Raw genomic sequence first — 18,770 nt, 5'->3', positions numbered from 1 at the left:
GACATGTATCTTTTCTCCTTACATGGAAGAGGGGGGAGGATTTGCAAATCATTCTGACTTATGATGTATTTAAATACTGTGATACGGGGCGCCTGGGTGGCTCAGTCGGTTAAGCATCCGACTTCAGCTCAGGTAACCATCTCGCAGTCTGTGAGTTCGAGCCCCGCGTTGGGCTCTGTGCTGACCGCTCAGAGCCTGGAGCCTGTTTCCGATTCTGTGTCTCCCTCTCTCTCTGGCCCTCCCCCATTCATGCTGTCTCTGTATCAAAAATAAATAGACGTTAAAAAAAAATTAAATAAATAAATAAATAAATAAATAAATAAATAAATACTGTGATACTAGATAGAGAAAAAGATGCCTGGAAAGAGGTGCGTGTATGGTAGGTAGAATAATGGTCCCCAGAAATGTCCACGTTGTAATTCCTGGAATCTGTGAATAGATGAGTTCACGGGGAAAAAGGAACTTTGCAGATGTGATTAAGTTAAGGATCTCGAGATGGGGAGATTGTCCTGGATTATCCGGGAGGGCCCAATGTAACCACAGGAGACTCTAGAAGTGAGGGAAAAAAGAGACAATAGTCAGCATCCAAGAAGGAGGGGTTCAGAGGAGAAAGTAAAAGTTGGCATACCGTCGTTGCCGGAAGGAGACCACCTGCCCAGGAATAGGGAGCCTCTTGAGGCTAAAAAAAGGCAAAATTCTTCCCAGAAGGAGCTCAGCTCTGTCAACACCTTGATTTTAGCCCCACGCGTCTCATTTTCAGACTTCTGACCTCCAGCCTGTAAGATAAGAAATCAGTATGCTACGGTAATTTGTTCGAGCGGCAATAAAAAAGCAATAAAGCACCACAGCTTTAGCTTGAAAAGATGCTCAGTACATCATGGGTCTGTGGGAGTTTCCAGTTTCTTTTTTAAAGTGTGTCTGGTTTCCAAAATCAGAAGAAAAGTATGTGTTTCGGGAAGAAATAATCAATTACAGACACCTACCCCATGTCAGTTCAGTTCTTACGCTGCTGGTGAAAGTACCCACCCATGGGGATCGGAGTTACCTCGAATGGGCGGTCATCACCCATCACTGAGCTTACTGTGGTTCCTGCCTCTTATCATCGCTTCCGCCAACCCTCACACTGGACCTTCTCTGTCTGCTCGAAGGCTCTCCCACACGGCTGCGTGTATATACTGTGTGTGCAAAGCACAGGGGGGCTCTTGTCAAAATGCAGATTCTCTTAACATCCACTATTGATCAGGAAAATGCAAATTAGACCCCCAAAGCGATAGCACCACACATCACCGGAATAACTAAAATTAAAGAGGCTAGTAAGACCAAAGTGTTGTTGAGGGTATGGGGCAACCTGAATTCACATGTCCTGCCGGTGGGAATGTGGGATGGTGAAGTCCCTTGGGAAAACTGGCATGGTCTTAAAAAGTTAAACACACACAGCCTATGACCCAGCCGTTCCACGCCCAAAGAGATACCCTCACAGAGACTTCCATGGGGATGCTCACGGCAGGTTCATCCATGGTAGTCAGAGGCAGTAGGTACCCATCATGGAATGCACAGAAAAGAGTGAGCTACTGATCTACTCCATAGCATGAGTGAGTCTCCAAAGCATTTTTCAGAGTGCAAGAGGCCAGACTCAAAGAAGAGCCTCCTAGGGGGTTCCGTGGCTATAAAACGTGAACTAATCTACGGTAACCCAAAACAGAGCAGTGGCTACCTGTGCCTGGGCAGGGGGACGAAAAGACTGCAAAGGGGTGCGATCTTTTGGGGTGATGGAACATCTCGTCTTTGGGTTGTCATGATGGTTTCCTACGTGTAGACAACCGTCAAAATTCACTTAAAAGGCTCACTCTTTACATGGACGTGGCTTTGGGGCGCCTGGGTGGCTCAGTCGGTGGAGCGTCTGACTTCAGCTCAGGTCATGATCTCGCGGTCTGTGAGTTCGAGCCGCACGTCGGGCTCTGTGCGGACAGCTCGGAGCCTGGAGCCTGTTTGGGATTCTGTGTCTCCCTCTCTCTCTGCCCCTCCCCTGTTCATGCTCTGTCTCTATTGTTCTCAAAAACAAATAAAAAACATAAAAAAATTTTTTAAATGGATGTGGCTTATCATGTAAAAATTACCCTTCAGTTAGTTGACAGGGCAATAAAAGGCAGATTCCGATTCTGAAGTCTGGACTGGGCGAGCAAGCCTCCGTGTCTGGCAAGCTCCCAGATTCTTCAGAGCTGGTCCCGGGACCGCAATTTCAGGAGGAGGGCTTCTAGAATACCTCTCTTCACCTCTGTCACTCGCAGGAAACAAACCGGCTTTCGTTTATGCTAAGAAAGATGTTCCTCAAGAAACTCGCCTTCATTGCCTATCTCCTATCACCCGTATACTCTTGACTGTGCGTGACACTTGAACGCACGGAGGGTAAAATGCCCCAAGAGGCGTTTCTGCCACCGTAACAGCATGTTCGCGGGTCACCCCCTCCCCTTCCCTTTCCAGCCCTGGCTTGAGCTTTAAATGGAAGCACACACGATGAGCAACAAAACATGCATTGGGATTATTGCACTAGCACTCTAAATATTTGACGAGATTTCTAACCTTCACCGAGAACATCCATTTTTCAGGTGTTCCAGATCAGAAGAACGAACAAGCAGGTAGAAGGCGTGGAAACGGTATCGTTAATACTCTTTGACCCACGAGGGATTAGAAATCATTCCAGACCAAATGGAAAGGCCGTTGGCCATGTTGGGCTTTTACTCAGCATTGGACATCTGCCCACTGGTCAGGCTTTGGGTTTCTCTCTAGGTCCCAAGGAATCCGCATGTAACACAGTCCCTTGATATGGACACAAAACCTTCACCCATCTCTGGTAGCTAACACCGTGAAAAATAAAGCTTTGTGGAGAAGCAGGTCCTGGGTAGTCATCAAGACTCTCTCTCTGGTGACAGAACCTGCTTCTTCCTCTGAGACCAGCCACTCCATGTGCAAACCTCTATCTCCACAAAGTAATAGAATAAAATAGTTTAGGGAGCTCAGAATAATGGTACGTAGTTGAAACGGATGCTGTATGGATACAGCAAGCAAATGCCTTGCGTACCAAACAAACCAAAAAACGAGAGAGAGCATTGGGTAGAGCTGTCCTATTTGTATATTTTCTGAGTTTCACCCCCTTTATACCAATGTCTCTTCAAGACGTTGGTACAGCATTTTCTATCTGCATTTACTCAAAACTTACACCACACACACACACACACACATTACGCTCAAGTATTCAGATTGCTTCAAATTGTGTATCCGTCCCTCTGGCTGTTTATTCTCTGTGGTGTTGTAATTTCATAAAGTCATGGCTACGGAGAACACAGGAGTTACGGTCCTTCTCCAGCACAATTGAGTCCTAGATAGGTATTACTGAGTGCTTAGCCCGTAGTCGCTACTCAATACGTGTTTTGTTTTGTTTTTTAATAAAATAATAGTTTGGCTCTCAAAGGTTTTAAAAACAGCCTTTTAAAGCGGGTACAAGGTTGAACAGGAAAGATTGCTAAGGCTTAGCTGGTTCAGAAGTGAATGACTAAAACAACCTTTCTCTGTGTGTCAGACACAATTTTGTCTTCCTGCCTGAAAAAAAAGGTAAAAAGCAGAGTCACCTGGCTAAATGGTTTCCTAAGTGTCCCCCTCTCCCCAGGTCCCCCTGACTTTATGAAACAAGCAACAACAAACTCCGCTAAAGCTAAACCAACGTGAAATAACCCAGGGCTTGAACTTGTCGCATGACGTTGCTTTAAATTTTAATGCGAACTCGGGAATAGATTTGCGAACAGCAAGGTAAAGCAGAGGCCATGAAATATTGATTCTGTACATTTTCTTATGCATTTTTATTCTCCAATTTAGTAAATTTTTCATCTTGCCTGCACTTAGAGTTTCCCTATGAAGTCGTTACTACCAATCGTATTAGCTGTTGTAAATAAATAATCGTCGCTTGAGCTGTTTGCCTGACAGGAGGTGGACAGGACCCCACCTCCGACTACTGACTTTCCACAGCCCAGCGCACGAAGGAGGAAAAGGGACACTCACAATTCTCCACACGGCAGAGTCGCGGCCACTTGCTCCAGGAAAGAGAACTTTAAACACGGCAACAAGGAAGAACTGACATGTTTCCCCTAAAATTATACCACCATCTGACAAATCACCCGCTTTGGTCTAAGAGATGGCGGAATTGATTTTGTTTGCTTGTCTGTCTTTAAAGCCAAAACATCAGGAAAGACCGTCAGAACATGCTTCTTGGATATACCCTAACGTAAGAGAAAATACAAGTGCAAGACTTCTGCCCCAGTCCTAATCCTTGTATATGCACAAAAAGTTATATTTTATCAATCACAAGAGGCAAATCCGTTAGACATTTCTCACTGTCTTCATTCCCCAGTGTACTTCTCTTTCTTAGACTACGCACCTGCCCCTCTATTTTCACTGTCTTACAGGAGGTGGGTGAGACCCAAAAGAAAGATGGAAAGCAATTCTGACCGCAGACAGAATGTCCCTTGGTCCCTTGGTAATTAACACATGGGAGGGGCCAGTATGGCTCCCTCACTTGTGGAAATCACTGCAGTTCTTTGTACAATTTTATACATTGATCGGTTGCTTCTCTGTCATTAGGTGAGATTGGCCATTAATTCAGGTTCCTGGTCACGCTGACCAAAGATTCGTAGTGGGCTATTCCGACTGGGTCCCAAATTTCTCATTCTCTGTTCCCAGAACACAACCAGAAGAGGGTGGGATAACATCAGGCTGGGAATTTAGCCTTGAAATAGATGAAAATATGTCTCCTTTTTATTTGTTCAGCAACATGGTAATCCTGTTAGGGGAGCAATAGGGTCCTTTATTCTAATTCCTACCCTTCCCCCCCCCCACCCTGGTTTTATGGTTATTAAAGTTATATATGCTTGCTTACTGGAGAAAGAGCTTCAATTTCCAAAGCAATGAAGATCAGTTTAACTAACGCTCCGCCTCTGACATTCTTTATCCATCCCTAAAAAAACACACAAACAAAAGACCACACACACACACAAAACAAACAAAAACAAACAAGCAAACAACAACCATAAAGGACACATCCAGCTCAGCGGGAGAACAAAGATCTCCAATAATGGATACCTTAGTTTTTACTCTGGTGTCCATTCTAACGCTTTTTATGTAGTCTTTTAATAGCCTTTAACCCTTTTCAAGGCATCCTTGCTTTCCCTGTTTGCTTCAAAACCCTCAAATACTTGATTCATATACCATCTCAACTTCAGGAAAAGAAGGAAATTTGATTACGGCAATAGGGTCCAAGTGGGATTTTTTTTCCCTCCCAAGTGCGGTGACTCTTGTATTGGGTCAATGCATCTGCGTTTTGGGGAATAATCTTAAATATGTTCATCTGAATAGCATTGACTGCGGTGCAAATACTGTTACCTTAAGACAAATACGGTGCAGGCACAGGGCGGCAAGATGCGGTCAGGAAATCCAAGTGCCAGGTGTTTGGGTCAGACATCACAGGCACCTCTCTCCTCTTAGACTTTTAAAAAACTTCTCCATGACACCCTTAGCTGCATCCCCATTGGAGAGATGGCAAAGAGGAAGAATGGACAGGGCAGAACTAAAACCTGGGCAAGGAGCTAATAATATGATGGCGACAGAAGGTTTTGGTAGACATAAGGGAGGCACCAAGGCTACAACTTACCAGCTCTTTCCTAAGCACGAGCATTAACATCAGGACTAATGCGTGGAACCTCACGCACTTCTCTGGGTTGGCGGGGTTGGGGGGAGGGAAGACCCAGGTGCGTGGCTAGGCCACGTGGCAGATGGCGATGTCATAATCTGAGCTTCCAAGGATCAGCATCCTTTGTGATAGCAGCACCCTGGGAGTCCGGGATTGGCGTGGTGGCCGCGCGGGGAAGAAAGGGGTGAAAACAGTGAGGACATGTACATTAGGGAGAGAATGTGGAGGACCCCCCGGGGGGGGTCGTTAAGTTTTCCTAATTAGGTGGAGGACGTGTTGAAGGTGAGGGAGGCTCCCACGGCTGACGCGTGGGCTCTGTGGCCCCCGTGACAAAGACAGGGAGCTTCTGAAAGCAGGGCCCCGAGAAGACCTTAGGATTCATGTAGCTGCCACATCAAAGCAAAGCCGATCGGGGTTATAGAGGCACTTCCTCCAAGTGCCTCTATAGGCAACAGCAACAGGCAACAGCAGCAGGAAGGAGCCCGGGCATAGCCAAAGTTTATACTGGAGTAGAGACTGTGCCAAATTAAAAGCGAACACGACCCCCTGCGCCGGGAACAACAGCTTCACCATGCATGGAAAGAATTGCCGCGGAGATAAATATTCCTGTGAACACTACTCATAGCTCAGGCTTCCTCTCAACTCCCCTCCGGCTGCCCGATAACAATGAGTGTTATAAATTTACACCGAAGAAGCCCTCCAGTTGGAGATCTGAGAAGCCAAGAACAACCAAAGGGACCCAGAAGGGGAAGCGAAGACAATTTACTCAAAATGTTTATGGAAAAACACCAGCCCCGCTTACACATCACATCACTTAAAGACGAATCACTGCAGCAGCAGCAGCAACATCGGCTCTAGGACAGATTTCAGCTTATGAAACGTGGAGGAAATGCGTGCAATGGGCAAAGGATGTAAGAAACAAAGACGTTGTCAAGAACGTCTTCTTGTGCCTTCGATTCGGTGAGAGAAATCAGGGGCTCTGTGAAACCAGAGATGAGAAGGGGGATCATCAGATTTCAGTGAAAAGCGGGGTAGACAACGATCAGGCAATTTTAAAGCAGGAAATGGAGGTGTGTGAGAGAGTGGGATGTGAGGACAGAATTCAGCTCTAAGATCAAGAGGCACGGCTGCAGGGGTCAACTGAGAACAAATCGTCCAGAGTGCCTGGGGCAGAGAAGGAAGGGTCAGATCCAAGGTTCTGATGGGAAATAGGAGACAGCAGTGGAGACAGAGCAGATCCAGGTCGTTTCTGAGAAAGATCCCAGGGACAAAGAAGGACGAGCGATCAGAGATATAATGGAAGACACATTCTGGAACCAAAACATCGTTTGATTCCTTGGGAGGGCTGCAGTGTGTTGTAGAGCTTGACCTGCAGTAGGGCTTCATGACACTGTTTGAATCTTAAGGCAACAGAAAGAAAGCATGTGGCAAACATCGAAAGGGGAGGGGGTTGCTAAACAGAAGGAAAGGAAGGCATCTAGCTCCAGAAATGTTCACAAAGACACGGAGCCATATTTGACGGCTTTGACGGCTAAAATCTGTGATGGAAGCATTCAAAACGCAGTCCAGATTCTGTTCATATATGAAAACAAGAAAAGAAAAAAAAAAGAGGGGGGGCAGGAAGGGAGAGGGAAGGGGAGAAGGAGATTCCCATCCATATCCTGGTACCATTTCTGTGTATCGTCAACCCAGTCTTCTCAAAGCGGCCAGACTGATGTTAAAATGTCTATCAGGTTCTGTCGCTTCTCTTCTCCGCGCCCCTCAATGCTAAGAAATAACAACAGAACCCCCCAAAAGCATCAGAAGGCCTATAAAGACCCGCCACTAACTACCTATCCAGGCTCGCCCCAAGCCACAGTCCCCCTCGGCCTCTGGCCGCCCCGCCTCCCTCCTCATTCCACGTGTGCCACCCCCCAAAGGAAATATTTCATGTAAGTGGGATCGTATAATGCGTGGCCTTCTGTGACTGGCTTCTTTCACTTGGCGTGACCTTTCCTGGTTCATTCATGTGGTAGCAGGTACCAGGGCTTAATTCCTTTTTAAGGCCCAATAATATTTCACTGTGTATGTATGCCATAATTTGTCATTCACCCATTGATGGACATCTGGGTCGTTTCCCACCTTTTGGCTCCGATACCTAGTGGTACTATGAACATTCCCGTATGGGTACCCTTCTGAGTCTGTTAGTGCGAAGATGTTGGTGTCCCATCCAAAATTCATATGTTGAAGCCCTACTCCCCAGTGTGATGATATTAGGAGATGGGGCCTTTGGGAGGGCATTAGGTTTAGACAAGGTCATGAGGGTGGGTGGGGTTCCCGTGATGGGATTAGTGCCCTTAGAAAGAAGGAAGAGAGAGCAGGACTTCTTCTCTCTGCTGGGGGAGGACAGAGAGAGAAGGCATCCATTCAGAGGCCAGGAGGAGAGACCTCACCTGGACCACACGGGCATTGCGATCTCAGAATTCCAGCTTCCAGAACCATGAGGAATACATGTCTGTCGGTGATGCCGCCCCGTTGACGGGATTTTGTTACGGTAGCCACAGCAGCTGAGACAGATCTGCTTTCAACTCTTTGGGGGGCTCCGTGCTTTTCCAGTTTGTTGCACACAGCCCTGTTTCTAGTCTGACGCTTGCTTGGAGGGTTTCTTGCTTAGTGCTTGCCTGTCCATACTATGCCCAGAGCTCGCTAGATGCAAGGGACATTTGTTTTATTCACTGCTATACCCTCCGGCATGACGCTCAACCATAACAGGTACTCGGTAAATGAATGAATGAGCGTATGAATGAATGAATGAGTGAATGAGGAAGCAGATGGCCCAGAATGGTCCCCAAGTCCCCAGAACTCGAGAGTAAACTTTGGAGGCCTCTGGAAGGAGACAAGGCAAGATTTTTTTTTTCCTCCCTGTGGCTCAAAAACAGCATCTCACTGTCATTAAAAAGCCAGCCCTCTTCATTGACCAGGCATAATTATATCTGGCACATTCCAAGCTCTGAAAAGCCCAGATGTCCCAAGTTTAGGGAAAGAAAGTTTTGGAGACACTTTGCAGATTCCTCAACTGGGTGCTGCCCCGGGGCAAAGACACACAGTCTCGCTGAGATTTCTGGATGGGGGACTCTAAGGGAGCCTCAACTGGGTAGAGCAGAGCAATTCTCCACTTCCCAACTTTTCCCTCTGGCTCTTTGTCCAGAGGCAGGACCAGATAAATGCGAATGACATTCAGGGTCGAGGAGGCCTGTTGTTAAGATTCTGGTGGCCGAAGTTGAGTGTGGTCTCCATTTGTTCTTTTGATGGCTTTCCCAAGCTCCCGTGAGCCCACACTCTCGATTCGTCACGCCTGTCCTGTTTGTAGAGTCCCCAAGAGCCAGCAGGCTGTGCGGGGCCGTGGGACATGGCACCTGAACTCTTCCTCCCTTTCCTCCTCGTCTCTGATGCCGTGCTGCTCTGTCCGCTCGGTCCGTCTCCCTCCATCTATGAGTGTGCGTCTCTCACTGAGAGCTTCCCCCTCTCAACCCTGACCTTGCTCTACCTCTGTGCTCTCTTTCTACTTTGCTCTGCTCTGTGTCTCTGCCCCTCGTCCTGTTCTCTCTCTCTGCCTCTCCCTGTCCTTCCGTGTCTCTCCCGGGGCAGGGAGCGGTGCGCTCCCATGTATGGATATTGCCCTGCCTCCTCGGGGGCCGCTGTTTTCCCTTTCAATAAACTCCTTCCTGTCTCCAAGTGGCTGGTCCTATCTCCTCCACAATCAGGGGAGACCGGAACTGGCTGCGATGAATGCGAGGAAGTCTTTATAATGAACAGGATCTCGCTGCTGTTTACACAAACACTTTCAACGACACGGGGAGCCAACAGACCATTCCGCACGTCTGATGAGTATGTAATTAAACGTGGGGGCGTGAGTAGAGAAGAGGGGGCAGAAGGGGGCGAGCGATAGGGCACGGTGGTGTTGGAAGGCTCCAGATTCACATGGTGGTGGGGTGGGGTGGGGGGGGAGGAGACTTTGTGCTTCCCCAGGCTCCGTAATCACGCACTGACCATTTCTGGGTGCTGGACCCTGAGCGAGGCCCTGTGACACGGGCCCCTGCCCCGCGAGAAATGAGTCTCACGACCTTGCGCCCGAGTGCAGTAGAAGGGCAGGCGGTGGGTGGTGGGCGATGCAAGCCGGAGACTCGAGGAGAAGGAGATGTTAAAGGGGAAGCGCTGTGGGAGAGGAGCCGGGAAGGAAGAAAGCCGTTCGGTAGAAAGAAAAGATGCAGAAACAGTAATGGACTGAGCCAAAGCTGAGTCAGGAAAGTCACAGATGCTCAAAGCAGGCTGAGGGATTGCCCTGATTGTAACCTATCTGGGCAGGCGTTTGGGGGGTGGGGGTCCTGGGTGTCCCGCAGAGCGTTTGGCTCTCAGTCCCTGGGGGACAGGAGATGCTGTGAGTCTCCGTGACAGCACTGGCAGACCCCTCCGTGACGGCAGGGCTGTATGTGACACGGCGGCCGTGTGTGGATCTCAGGCAACGGGGCTCTTGAAATGTGGCCAATGTGACCCAGGAGCTGGGCTTCTCTTTTGTTTTCAATTTGAATTCATTTAGCGTCTACCTTTAAAAGGTGCTTATGGCCAGTGGCCACTGGAACAGCACAGCTGAGAAGTCACGGCCACCATCTCTTGCGAGATGCCAGGACCAGGTTTTTGGAGGACGAGTCTGGCAACAGTGCGATAAGGCAACTAATTGGAAGGCGGGCTGCTCTGGGATGAAAAAGGAGGGCCCGGATGTGACAGTGTAGGGGGCAGCGGGGGTGGGGAGTGGGGACACTCCACAGGAGTCAGCACCTTGGGGGGTTGGGAGAATGGCGCACTGAGGGGCCGGTCTGGGGCTGGCGACCTGGGAGGTCAGGGCACTGTAGCCGGAGACAGAGGTAAGTTGCAGCCTGTCCCCATGCCTGGGGGTAACCACATCAGCCCGGGGGTCTCGGTGGGGCTGTGACAGCGAGACAGGGAAGATCTCTGATGGCAACTTGGCTGTGAGTCTAGGAGTATCTGAATCTGGCCTGTGACAAGCCGCTCCCTCCCTTCAGGTCTCTCAGAAGGGACTCCCTGCAGAGGAAGTGGAGGAAGCGAAAGGAAAAGTTGCCTGAGACGTCTTCACTCTCAAAGGTGCTGCGGGGCCTCCCCTGCTCTGTTTCCTTAAGGCACATTTTATCCCGTGTTGCACCGGACTCCATTTAAAGCAAAGAAAATTTAATCAACTCCGAACAGGTTTTTGTTTGTTTTGTTCTGCGGAACTTGACGGAACGTGATGCTGAGATAGTTAAAAAAATTTTTTTTAATGTTTATTTATTTTTGAGACAGAGACGGAACGTGAGCAGGGGAGGGGCAGAGAGAGAGGGAGACACAGAACCGGAAGCAGGTTCCAGGCTCCGAGCTGTCCGCACAGAGCCCGATGCGGGGTTCGAACCCACGAACTGTGAGATCATGACCTGAGCCGAAGTCGGACGCTTAACCGACGGAGCCACTCAGGCGCCCCATAATCCTAAGATATTTATGAAAAAAAACAAAGGGCCAGAGCTAGCAAGGTTACTCATGAAGAAGAAGGAGAGAAGTCTTGCAATTTATTTTAAAGACGTGGTAATGGGAGCTGTGTAAATGTGCTGCAGAGACAGACAAGGGCATCCAAGGAACAGCATAGAAAAGGCTGGAAGAGGCCCTGAAACACACAGAGACACTAGTAAGAGACAGTGGTGGTGAGGAGGAGTGTTTTATTCCATGTCAGTGTTGTGGGGGGAATGGCTACCTTTATGGGGAAAAAAAGAGAATATTTCACCCCTAGTTTAGACTATATACAAACATCACAACTGAAAGGAGTAAATACCAAAATAATAGAACTTTTCAAAGTTCTATTCTTCTATTGATCTCGGGGTAGAGAAATTGTTGTTTTTAAAAACAGTGCACAAAGGACGCAGAAGAGAGAGAATAGACTGATACGTCTGACTACATGAAATAAAGTCTTTCTTATGACAACAGACATTTGTATAAATAACTGACAAAAGGTTACTATCTGGAATAGATGACACACTCCTATAAATCAATAATATAGAGACAAATCGTCTGCTGGAAAAAAGAAACGGACAAAGGACGCAAACAGAGGAAGCACAGAATATGAAAATCAAGCAGCCAATACTTATATGAAAAAAGTGCTCAACCACATTAACAAGTCACAGATACGCAAGTTAAAATGGGGCACCTTTTGGGGCACCTGGGTGGCTCAGTGAGTTAAGCGTCGGACTTCGGCTCAGGTCATGATCTCATGGTTTGGGGGTTCGAACCCTGTGTCGGGCTCTGTGCTGACAGCTCGGAGCCTGAAGCCTGCTTCGGATTCTGTGTCTCCTCTCTCTCCTCCTCCCCCATTGGTGCTCTGTCTCTCTGTCTCTCAAAAATAAACGTTAAAAATTTTTTTTTAATGGGGCACCTCCCTCCCCCCCCGCCCCCCCACCCACGATATGATGCCTGTTTTTGCTGAATACGTGGAGAAAGACACTCTCGCATGCTGCCAGAGTGAATGTACATGGTGGGACTCATTTGGAGACCAATTTAGCAATCACAAATAAAATTGAGGATGCGCACACATCATGACCTAGCACTTCGATTGCTAGGTATTTACCCTCAATAATCTTCTGTGCACGCAAACCAACGCTCCTCGATGGGCTGCTTGTGAATAAGGGAAATGCATACAGCAGTGGTAACAATGACATATATCGATGGTGTCCTATCAATACATCCATACAGATCAATACCTCAATGACAACAGTAGGGGATGGATAAATAAACTGTAATCAGAGAAGAGAAGTTACCCATCCAGATACAGGTCACCGTGTGGGCAGCATCTGTTAAAGAGATGGGGTCCCCGTCTAATAAAGGCGTTTGCACACGTTTGTGGTTCTTCCTTTCCTTCTTGCTTCCGTGTTCACCTGCCTTGTCGGTGCAACACTGCTAAGAATTTTCTAGTGGCAAATGAAGCCTTGAGAAGGGACGTTTCCCCCCATCGAGTCTGTTCACAAATGGGCCATAAATTCCACGTAACGGCTTCAAAATACGAGTCCAAAAAGAGTGGAAACATTGGCAGCCCCGTTGAGGAGTGTAGCTCTTTCTGAGAAGACAACTTCATCTGGACAGATCTGCGTTGGTGTGTCCGTTAACAACACGGTGTCCTCGATTTACAGAGTTCTCCAGGATTTCCCAAGGCTTGGAGAGATGTTTGCGCGCACTGGCTTCCCAAGATAAATCCCAAGGCACGTAGCCAGAGCCTGGCATCGAATTGAAAGACAGTACAAAGGGAGCAAATTAAAACCTTGCCAACAGGATCTAAGAGAACCAGACATTTCAAATGGAATCGATACAATATAAGCTCCACGAGGGCAGAGACTTTCTGCCTGTTTTGTTCACTGCCGAATCCCCAAACCCAGCTCCTGGCGCGCAGGACGTGATTAGTAAACATTTGTGGCATGAATGAGCGGAATTCAATGTATCCAGTACTCGTTAAACTGCTATTCTGTGCTGAGCTGGGAGCTGGATTTACAAAGTTGCTCCCGGCCTGGTGGAGGAAAAAACTTCAATAGTAGATCATCGTGATGGCATGCGTTAAGGGCTATAACCAAAATGTGTAAACTTGCAGAGGGAAAAGTGACCAGGGCATAATTAGTTGTGCTGGCAGAGGAAGGAGTGGCTGCAGAAAGGTAGTGACATAAGGGCTTTGAGGGGTAAGTAAGAGTCCTGCAAACGGGAGAGAGGATGGAGGGTATTTGGAAGGTGGGAGGAGGGGGGGGGTCACTGGAAAATGGGGGAGGTGTGAAGCTGAGTGGTGGGTTTAGGTGCCATCTTGTGGAGTCAAAGAAGCAGCTGTCAAAACAGGGGCAGAGCCGACTCTGTCCTCCAACCACACGCAAAGCCACCGATTAAAAAAAAAAAAAAAGAGCATCTACTAAGTTCCAGCCTCCACGTTTAGTGCTAGATTTATAAAAGCAAGTGACATAGATGTGCTCTTGGCTCCTAGATTCATCCGCAGTGCAATGACGCCAAGGGGTTCTCTTGCCCTTCTTTGCATTTGCAAGGCCCGCGACACACTCGGGCACAGAGCCTCTCGGCGTCTGTCGGATGAACAAATGGAAGGACGGTTCAAAGAAGTTTGCTAAATCAAGAGGATAAATAAGACTGAAGGGGAGGCTCGGGTTATACCTTCATGCAGAGCAAGGAAGGCGTGAAAGGGAGCTGGGTCCCCTACAAGGCTGCGGTCAAGGTGTCGGCCGGGGCAGGGGGCTCCTCTGAGAGTCGCCTGGGGAAAGATCTCTTGATGTAGCTGTTGGCAGAGTTCGGTTTCTTGCTGGTTGCTGGCCAGAGGCTGCCTTCGCTTTCTTGTCATGTGGCTGGTGTCCATAAGCTCTACCAAGTTCGGTTAATAGCTCTCCTTCCTTGGGGTCTATTCAGGAGTTAATGCTGCCCTACAACTCGTCACATGGGCATGCTTCAGATACACGAAGCCAATACTTCCAGTGACAAAATGAAATACAAGTATAATAACAAAACCATATACATAAAAAGAAGGGGGAGGGAGACGGAACATAAATAAAAGAAAGTCACCTGAACTGGGTTTCCAGGGGGTGGGGGGAAGCCGGTCTTTGAGCAAGTTGAGGAGAGGTCAGAGTTCTGAGCCAGAGCTATGGGTTTGGTTGTGGGATCCTACTCTGAACACAACTTAATTGTATTTGGGTTGTCATCTGAACTCGTCAGAGGCTTTTAAGGACTGGTAGCATCTAAGCTTCTGGAAAAATCAGTGTTTTCCTGAAGTTGACACGTACTTGTTAGAGACACGGTCTCACCTTGCCTCCCCCAGTGGCTGTGACTGGAAGGGCGCGTGGCTTTGGGGGGGAAGGGGCTTAGGAGGCAGCCAGACCCACAGAGCCCCAAAGAGGACCAGCTGCTGCCCAAACAACATCTCTGTCCACTCCGAGTGTTCCCCAAGTGCAGACAGCGGCAGACAGGGCCCACCGACTGCTTATACCGCTCATGTGCTCCCAACGACCTTGGGAGCAGATCTTCACGGGAGGGGCAACGTCAACGCTTGGGTGGAAGAAGCCGATTGAAATCAATGAGAATTGATTCGGAGCGCGGGGGCCACTGTGTTAAAATCTCCTACCTCTTGATAGAGCTTCATGAATATTAACCAGCTGAAGATCAATACGGAGCTGATTTTGAGACGCAAACCTGACTTGTTCATGTGTAGATTAAAGGAACAGAATGACGATGTTTCCTTCCGCACTGCTCTCCGCCCCCGCCCCCCAGTGCTGAGTGCACCTAAAATCCCCAAACTCAAAGTGCAGGCTGCAAGGTGCAGGTCTCATCGGAGATGTTCACACACAAGTTTGTTGGACAGCTTTCCTCCCTGGGCTTTGATGTGAGGATGTTCTGTGTCTGAGACATGTATGCCAAGGTAGGCGTGTATTTACGTGCATGTATTGGTTTCTTGATTCATAAGTCTTGTTTCAATGTCTTCCCCACCACTTTTCTGGATCTTCTTCATTGCTTATGGTGACTGTCGCCATGGCGTCACGATTTCTCCTCGCGTTCAGTTCATCCTACAGAACACGGCCAAAGCGATTTATCGAAGTCTGCTTCGAACAAGTCTCTCCGCGGTCTAAAATCTGGTGCATCTTCCCTACCGCCTCCTAACTCCTTAGTAGAATGTTCAAGGCATGTCACGGCTTAGCCCACGTCCCCTACAAATGCCAGACATTTCAGCTGAGCCCCGAAAGGCGGGGATGAGCCAGTTGTGAGGAAACATGGAGGAAGAACATTCTGGTAAATCTAAAGGCCCCGAGGAGCAAAAGATCACAATGTGTTCAAAGAGCAGAAAGAAAGCCAGTGTGTGTGGGTGGGGGTGAGGGGCAGGGAACAGTCAACCAGTTATGAATCACACTTCCTTATTTGGGTCTGACCTGAACATTCATGCAGGAGACATTAGGAAGGAAGATTGCAGGCATTCCGTGGGGTGTATTACTCAGTGCGGTAATTGAGATGTATGCATATCTACACAGCAGGACCAGATATTTGTATGGCCCAGCTATGCTCCCCCAGGACGGAGGCGACTTGGGCAGAAGCAAGGCGCCCACCCCAGCTCACTGCAAGCGGAAGCAAGATTCCGGAGAGCCACTTTCTACCCCAGCACAGAACCTCAGGCTTCTTTCTCAAAGCTGCTGTGGGACGTGGATGAGGACCCACCGACTTCTGCTGGCCCATCTGGGCCCCAGTGCTCGCCGGGACGGGAGCTCCTCCCCTGCACTGAGGAAACACCTTCTCTGGTGCCTTTGAGTGAGGTCAACCTCTTCTCGGAACACCACTTATCGGGAATCTGTCCTGCCCTGAGCACAGGCTGGGTCACGTTCACTTAGCTGCCTTCCATTACCGACTGACCCTTTATCTTCCCCTGAGATTTATTAGGACTTCAGAGACAGACTGGTGACCTGGGCCCTGACACTTTAGGACGCGCCCAGCCCATCTATGCCACTTCGAGTTCTCTCCCCTCTGCTGTCTCTTTGGGTTCACTCAAGCCGCGGATGATGCGGGAATACGTGCTATTATCCCCCTTTTGCAGATGTTGAAACTGAGGCCTAGACGCAGTCAGTGGTGTCCCCAGCCTCACTGTGAGGGGCAGAGGGAGCCGGTGAGCTGGATTTCTCTGCCAAATTAACCCGCCTGTTTCCTTTCTTCATGTCTGCTCTAGGGTCTCAAAGAGACCCTTAGAGAAGGCGTCACCCAGGGTCCCTCATACTTCTCTTTCTCTTTCTCCCTCCCCTTGCTCCTCAGAATTTTCTGTCTGTCTATCTGTCTGTCTATCTGTCTATTGATCTACCTACCTGCCCATCTGAGTCCAAGCCAGTCACAGGCCAACTTATCAAAATCTCACCCACCCTTTGGGGACATGCGTGGGATACGTAGATGTCTTTTTTTTTTTTTTAATTTTTTTTTTTAACGTTTATTTAATTTTGAGACAGGGAGAGACAGCATGAATGGGGGAGGGTCAGAGAGAGAGGGAGACACAGAATCTGAAACAGGCTCCAGCCTCTGAGCTGTCAGCACAGAGCCCGACGCGGGCTCAGAGACCGCGAGATGATGACCTGAGCCGAAGTCGGACGCTTAACCGACTGAGCCACCCAGGCGCCCCCGTAGTCGTCTTTTAAACTGAATCGCAGAGGTAATTCATTTTCAGCTTCAAAGTGTTCAACCGATATGAGGCAGAAGTCACTATCTGTCTTCTCCACTAGTAGGCTCCCTTCTCTCCCCAGACGTGACGGGCTCACCAATGTTTATGCACCCGTGTACAGAAAAGAATGTGTAAATGTGCGCTCTCATTGTACGAGCCATTGTGCCTATGGCTCTGCTCTTCTGTTCGCTTAACAGTCTAGGGTCACAGAGTAGAATAGCACCAGCTTGTGAGGGCCAACTGTGTGCTCACTTCCCCACATTCAGAAGCATTGTGCTGGCAGCTCGAAATCAGTCAGAGTGGGAGCATACTTTTATTATATTTGTCTCGATTGTTGCAACATTTTTAGCATCACGGACGAATACGCTCATTTAGCCATTCCCCGAATGGATACCCCTTCGTTGGGTGTGCACGTGATATCCATGTTTTCACTGGCACATGGAATGCTTCACTGAACCTCATGGAGTCTTGTTTTTAAATGTTTATTTATTTTGAGAAAGAGAGAGGAGGCGGCAGAGAGAGAGGGAGAGAGAAGAGAGAATCCCAAGCGGGTTCCGTGCTATGCACGCAGAGCCCGATGGGGGACTTGATCCCACGAACTGTGAGATTGTGACCTGAACCCAAATCAAGAGTCGGATGCTTAAACGACTGAGCCCCCCGGGGGGTCCCTGGAGTCTTTTCATTTCGGGACACATCTGTGAATATTTTTCTCAGAGAGTTACTTAGCCGTAGTACTCTGGGGTTGAAGCAAGGCAAATACGGGTTTTATCTGACAATGGACAAGGCTAAATTGTCCTTCAAGGTAATCACAAATTTACACACTCAATAGTATGTGTGAGTACCGCTGTGATGCCTTTGTGAGGCTATCATTCTTTTTAACGACAGTACATGGCCAATCGTCAAATTGGCAACTTCCCCAGGCGGCTAAAAGGAAAACTGCTCTTGTGCTGAAGTATTATTATTAATAAACATGTAATGGTAATAGTAATGGCGACGGTGATAACGATAAAATGGTTTCAAACGTAGTCACGGCTAATCACGCTTCCGTGTACGGCTGCCAGCTGTCCACAAAATGGTATTTCCAGTTTACGCCTTCTTATTGCAAGGGATGTGGTTCCTAAAAGTCATTGAAAGAATTAATTGAGGGTTAGGCCCTGGCTGATCAAAAGTATTCTCTTACCAATTCTAATTTTTGGATCAAAAAAAAAAAATGTTATCTATAACTTTTTGTACAGGACGTTTAATTTAATCACGGTGACCTAAAATCATAGTCTTTCCCTGTAATGGTTTTAAAGTACCATTTCCAGCCACTCAAGATGAAGTGCTCAGGAATAATTCAGGTGCCTCATCTAATGCCCTCACTTACAGACCTCCGGTAGAAAATGGGGATTCTGCAGTTTGTTTTTACTGGTTGTATTGATCTGATCTGCAGAATTTCTTTCCTCTACAGCTAAATCAGTAAATCCCACACTTAGCTGGCATTTTGCTCTGGTACTTTTCAGAAGAGTTGAATTTGGAGTCATGAAACGATATATTGTCACTGTTACTGATCCTGGCACATTGCTATTAAGGGGAGTCTATAAAATTCTTGCCTGTGAATGGAAAATCACTATTGCCAAACATCAGGGATGAGATAATCCTTCTGAAAATAAGATATACCTCCTTATGTTCTGTTGTACATCTCTTTAGTAGCCTTCGGTGTGAGCTCTGTTATAGGAGGCACGTTTGGATTTTTCAAAGTTTAAGGAGCACAGGATCTTTCTTCAGAGCTCAACCTTATGCTGTCCTCTTCCTTTC

The 18,770-nt window shown here is 48.1% G+C and overlaps 2 long non-coding RNA genes across 4 annotated transcripts; one reads left to right on the top strand and one right to left on the bottom strand.

Moving 5' to 3' along the window:
• Positions 1–330: 330 nt before the first annotated feature.
• LOC122236973 lies at positions 331–5,784 on the bottom strand. Of its 2 annotated transcripts, XR_006215162.1 has the most exons (4): positions 5,699–5,771; positions 1,082–1,175; positions 629–776; positions 331–549 (listed from the first exon to the last, which is right to left on the bottom strand). It is a non-coding gene; the product is annotated as an uncharacterized LOC122236973 (long non-coding RNA). The 2 variants fall into 2 exon arrangements; XR_006215163.1 differs by lacking the exon at positions 1,082–1,175 and having other exon boundaries at positions 5,699–5,784.
• Positions 5,785–5,880: 96 nt separating this feature from the next.
• LOC122236972 lies at positions 5,881–10,963 on the top strand. 2 transcript variants are annotated; one of them, XR_006215160.1, is made up of 3 exons: positions 5,881–7,668; positions 9,481–9,604; positions 10,798–10,963. It is a non-coding gene; the product is annotated as an uncharacterized LOC122236972 (long non-coding RNA). The 2 variants fall into 2 exon arrangements; XR_006215161.1 differs by lacking the exon at positions 10,798–10,963 and adding an exon at positions 10,330–10,437.
• The last annotated feature ends 7,807 nt before the right edge of the window (positions 10,964–18,770 follow it).

The sequence above is a fragment of the Panthera tigris genome, chromosome A3 (assembly GCF_018350195.1).
Source record: "Panthera tigris isolate Pti1 chromosome A3, P.tigris_Pti1_mat1.1, whole genome shotgun sequence".
NCBI classification, from domain to species: Eukaryota; Metazoa; Chordata; class Mammalia; order Carnivora; family Felidae; genus Panthera; species Panthera tigris.
The sequence above is the reverse complement of the archived record's forward strand: the minus strand, read 5'-3'. Positions and strand labels throughout refer to the sequence as shown.